The following is a 6,048-nucleotide window of genomic DNA, read 5'->3' as shown; positions in this document are numbered from 1 at the left end:
ACTGCTCCAGCCCTTGGAATGACATCCTCGCTGTATGTGGCTGAGCATTATCCTGATGGAAGAACATGCTTCATCTTGAAACCCAAGATGATTGTTTTTCTTCTAGCGCTGACTTAAGCCGCTCAAGCTGCTCACAGCAGATCTCCTTTGTTATCATTTGGTTTGGGTTTAAAAGTTAAAACTGGACTAAACCTTTCACATCCTACCAAACAGATAACAACACCTGATGTGGGTGAAGACCTTCTGTGGCCTGGGTGCTGGTGTTTCTCCTTTCCCTACCCACTGTCTTCAGGGATTGACATTAGAGGACCTAATTCTCATTACTATTCAGTCAAAAAAAGATTCATTCATGAGGCATGACATCAAAGAAGAGTACACATTCACTCTCTGAGTGCAATTAGACTCGGAAAGTTTGTGAGGAACCCATTGATCCAATTTGTTGACTTTTCCAATGGCATGCAGGTGTCGATGAATGGTTGAATGACCAAATCCAAGCTTCTCTTCTAGTTCCTCAACAGTTATGATATGATTTTGTTCCACTAGGGTTTGCAGGATGTCCCTGTGAAGCTCTACAGATCTTTCAGGATGAGGCTCATCTCTTAGACTGTAGTTTCCAGCTCAAAATTTCTGGAACCACTGTTGACACTAGCTTACACTTATTGTCTGATCCCTATATACTGCATTAATATTACTTGCACTTTCCATTGCGTTGTTGTCTTTATTGAACTCTCAAAGCAAAATATGTCAAATATGCTCCTTTGTCACTTCCATTATGGCTTTGAAATAATAACTGTTAAAATTGAACCTCACTCTTCAAAACTTGCACTAAGAATAAGTACAAGGTAAAATTACTTTGTGCTTCTATAGCAAGTAGATGCAGGTAGTTTATCTCCTCCCCTCCAACATTTAGTTCATGCAATTGAAAAAAAAACCCGCATTATTTATAGGATTTATAGGATGACCCAATATATATATATAGGGTGTTGCACTCATGATTGTGAGATTGTGATTTCAATTACTGGACTGGGTGGTATGTTGTGTTCTTGAGCAAAACAACTTCATCTCACATTGCTCTGAGATCACTTTGACGCCTGACACATGGTGCACTGTGCAGCTGTTCAGGTAACATTAATTTGAAAGAGAGAGTAAAGTACACATGTTTGTTCACTATAAGCAAAGCATTTGTGCAGGTTGCTTAGCAAGAAATTGCAGAAGTGTCTTTCTGAGACCATGAGACACTATCGTCATCATACACACACACACATCATCGTTTAGCGTCCGCTTTCCATGCTAGCATGGGTTGGATGGTTCAACTGGGGTCTGGGAAGCCAGAAGGCTGCACCAGGCCCAGTTTGATCTGGTAATGTTTTTACGGCTGGATGCCCTTCCTAACGCCAACCACTCCGTGAGTGTAGTGGGTGCTTTTTACGTGCCACCAGCACAGGTACCAGACGAGTCTGGCAAACGGCCACGATCAGATGGTGCTTTTTATGTGCCACCGGCACGGGGGCCAGGCGAGGCTGGCAACGGCCACGAACGGATGGTACTTTTTACGTGCCACTGGCACGGGGGCCAGGCGAGGCTGGCCACATATATATATATGAGGATTACATTTAGGTTGGTTCTTACTTAATAGGTTGATAATTTAATATGATATGCCATAGATTTGTTGCCTCTAAAAATTAATATTTAAAATTGCAAGCAGCCTGAGGAGGCAAACCTATGTATATTTCAGTTTCGATATAACACAGTATTCTGACTAAATATATCTTTTTCAACGTAGCCAGTTTCTCTCTCCATTATTGATATTTAAATAATGCACCTGTTATTAAATAATGTAAATTTGCAATATAGTCTGGCAGTCTGCATGTAAATAATTAATCTGCTATTTTTAATCAAACTAGTTTATGTTGCAACACTAATTAAAGCATTTCCCCCCCATCTAACCAGTTCAGCTGTACTATTAATCTATAGTTAATTTTACTTTGGCTATCTGGTTTCATATTGCCAATTAATATCTTAGCTACAAGCTAACCAGTTCATCAAGTATTACTGCATAATATACATGCATTTTCATTCATTTACCTGAATTAGTAATTAAAGTAAGAAAATGGAGTTAGCGGAAGTAGTAGAGTGTTAGTTAGCTGAGACGCTTTAGAGTAGCTTGTTCAGTACCTCACTGTTTTTGAGTTCAAATCAACATTATGATACATTCTTCTTTGATAAACGTTAAAAACATTGGTACTAAGATGAAAATGATTGAGTTAATTCCACTCTCAGATACATTCAAGTTGTCAAACATTTTTTACCTATGGACCCCTTTGATTGCTATTTTATTTTGGTGGACCTCTCCATAACCATTTGTTGTTTAGAAACTAGTTTTATAGAAACTCTTTTCAAAATTCTTAATTTGTTTTTCACACATTAACTTGTGTAGGTTGAACTATGTAAAATGCAAGAGAAAGAATCCTAGCTGTTTCTTACAATACGTATATCTAGAGCAAAATTTCTTCAGGGGCTCTTAAAATATTATTGTGAATCCCCAATTTACTATTTTGTCGTGCAGACCCCTAAAATCTTATATGGACCCTTGTTGAGAATCACTGGTCTAGACAAATATATAGATACAACAGAATGTAACATATGGCAGAGAGAGACAAAGAAAATCACTGGAAATTGTGAAGTTAGATCTCAGAATGTTTGGTCTCTCAAATTAACTTGAGATTGTATATCCCAACGTTAATATGTATAAATAGGTGTTAAATCATGTAGATAATTTAATCTTATATATCCTATTTCATATGTAACAGAACTATTCTTCAATATAAGTATTGTAGTTTATTATCACACAGAGTATAGTAAAGGGAACAATAGTATACAAGCTCATCTAATATTTTTTTAGTAACCAGTGAAAAACTATCAGGGGAAATGAAGTGGACAAATAAGAATAAATAAAACATAATTTTAGTTTTATATTGTAAGGATGATTTAGAGTGTTCAATATTCTGGGCAATACTCCTTTATTGAGAAAAAGGAAAAAAAGAACACTGTAAGAAGAGCAATATAGATGTTTTGAATAACGTCAAACTGTAAAACTAATAACTATATATATATAAACACACATACATATACAAATATAGACATATATAGGGATGTATAATGTGTGTATGGTATATAGTCCACCATTTTTTTTTTATGCTTGTGTTATTTTGCCCTCAATGCTTTTTCAATGGATTACCTATCACAGTAACACAGGCAACATTGTAGATAATCAGATTACACTGGATCTATTATTATGATAGTTCTAATTTCACTATTATGAGTATTTCAAAATAGCCAGCTTACATTGATATAACTAATGTATTTCTGTTTTCATTCATTCAACTAGAAGAATGCTAATGCTATTTACTTCAAGGATAAATAACACAACTGTATTAAATGCAGACATCCTCTGAAAAGTTCAAAACTCCACGACACATATATGAAAAGTCTGCAGTAGAAAATCACAATCAGAGTGTTGCCAAGATTTAAAATATGTCTGGTTCTTCTTTAATACATCAACAAAGCTGTGTTAGCTGGCAAGTTCTTAAGACTGTATACAATACCATTTTCACATTTCAAATAGTAAGCCACAATTGTAAATTCTAACATGCACATTTTATCTTAACTCTGCCTCTTCTAATAAAACTGAAAGACCTTTCTGCAAACTGTTGATCATGCTCCTACTTCGTTTGTGATCACTCATTTAACTCATCTCTTTGATTTTAGTCATAATAATTTATGATGTGTCCCAGTCTCTTTGATCCTTGCACAAAATGTTCCTCAGAAACAATCCCCTTCCTATATACCTTAAAGACTGTAAGCTGCTCCCTATGCATACTCTTATATCATAATCTTATTGCTAACCTTCTTCAGTCTGAAAAGAAGCCTCAAGTACTTGTGATTAACAATGTAATAAAAATAATCTTCTTCTTAACATTTTCCCAATGAAACAAAAACCAGGTTACATACTCTCCTTCAACTACCATAGTATAGACTAGTAGTTTGCCTATTTCACTATCATTCATTTAGTGTGCTTATTTCAATATAACTATCTTTCAAATAATAATCTTACTAAACTTCATATGACTAAATTGATAACTCCACTGAATATCTCATTGTAATAAGTCCAGCTACACTAATCTGACTATTCCATATATAAACACTTGCTAAACTGTACTAACATTAGTACACTATTATTATCAGATGAAGAATGGTTGGAAAACATACAATTGCGATATAGAAAATTCTTTCATTCAATTATATAACCAGTACAGAATTACCAAATCTAGCAACAGATCTTTAATGAAGCCATTTAAAATAAATGAAGCTCCTTATAGAATGAAGATCAAAGTTGAAAATACTGTTACCAAGAGAGAATACCAAAAGAAGATAAAATATTAACATATTGCAGACACACCTGCAAGTGTGTGTGTGTGTGTGTGTGTCAGTACATATGTATAGACATACACACACTTAACCCTCGTTTCTGTCTGATTAATTTTTACTGAGGTCTCTACTACTATCTGTTTGAATACTTATGTGAAACTTTATAAATTCATAGTCTATATACATGTACACGTATTTTCAATGTAAACAGACTATGAAATAATGATAAGGTGTCACTTAAGTATTCAAACAGAAAGTATTAGACCTCAGTAAAAATTAATCAGACATAAATGAAGGTTAAGAAATAGATCATGTGATACTAAACACACACACACACACAACAGGTCCTACAAATATTTCCACATGTGTCTATGCATACTCAGCTTCTTAATGTTTTCATATGGATAAACATAAACATACATGCATGCGTGTGTGTGTGAGAAAGAGAGAGTATATTATATGTATGAGAACTAATGTAAGAAAGAAGTTGATACATATGAATGGTGAGCATATAATTTTTATCTTCAATGAGCATCCAATGTCTTACTTATGTTTCATACCTAGCAATTTTTCTGAGGAGCTATATATTTAATACAGTGGGCTGTATATGCAGAGACAAGCTCAAACACACATACATGCACCTACATGCATATGCAACACACATAATTAGAAAATATGTTTATCAGACTATAACTTAGAAGTTTCAGTACTAGTAGCTCATCAGACAGATTTGCATCCTGTGCTGATGATACAGTATAATCACAATCACTGTATTTCTTTTATATGATATTTAAACTCTACTCATATACTGTGTTCTTCTTTGGTGGTTATCACTTAGTTTTAGTCTTATTTATTAAAAATACTATCCTATATTTTCAGTAGTTCATATATCTCAGAAAGAAGCACACTTTTAAGTATTAGAGCAGTAATATATCTTCTAAATGTTATGACTGGTTGGCCGGTCATAGAGTGACCATTGGTTTCACACCTACAAAGCACTTAGTAGTATAGGTGACTTACCAGAATGTCTCATCTGCTAACTTTCTAACAACATATATTTATATATTATATTATATATATATATATATATATATATATATATATATATATATATATATATATATATGTTTACATGTACTTAATCATAGAATTGTCAACAGTTTTGACATCAGCTTTCCATGCTGGCTTGATTTAAATGGTTTGTCATGAGCTTAAGTAGTTCTTATTTTGAGTTACTGCCCTTGTAGATGGGCGAGAGAAACAAATGTAACTCATACATTTCATATTTTTCATGGTTTTTATGGCTTGTATGACCTTCAAACAACAATCTCTTTAAATAATGTACTGTGTGCAATTTATGATAATGGTACCACTAGAGTAATTGTCACGTTCTTGTCAGAACTAAAGAGCTCTCTTGAGCACACACACATGCATGCACTTCTTAGATGTTGAGAATATTATTGTATTACATTAAATTCAATATGATTCATTACAAATGACCATATGTTTCACTCTATACAAGCTTTTCAAATGAATGAAATATTAGTTCCAATGATGGAATATACAACTAAATATGGGATAGGATAAATGAGTACTTGGATTTTCTAAATATAGAAAATG

At 33.7% G+C, this 6,048-nt stretch overlaps 1 protein-coding gene across 5 annotated transcripts in view; it reads right to left on the bottom strand.

Moving 5' to 3' along the window:
- The window catches only part of LOC115216731 (N-acetylated-alpha-linked acidic dipeptidase 2), a 1,056,093-nt gene that overhangs the window by 405,034 nt on the left and 645,011 nt on the right, over window positions 1–6,048 (bottom strand). The window lies entirely within an intron of this gene.

The sequence above is a fragment of the Octopus sinensis genome, linkage group LG10, assembly GCF_006345805.1.
Source record: "Octopus sinensis linkage group LG10, ASM634580v1, whole genome shotgun sequence".
In the NCBI taxonomy this organism is placed as follows: Eukaryota; Metazoa; Mollusca; class Cephalopoda; order Octopoda; family Octopodidae; genus Octopus; species Octopus sinensis.
Note: the sequence above shows the minus strand (reverse complement) of the source record. Positions and strands in the feature narration are given on the sequence as shown.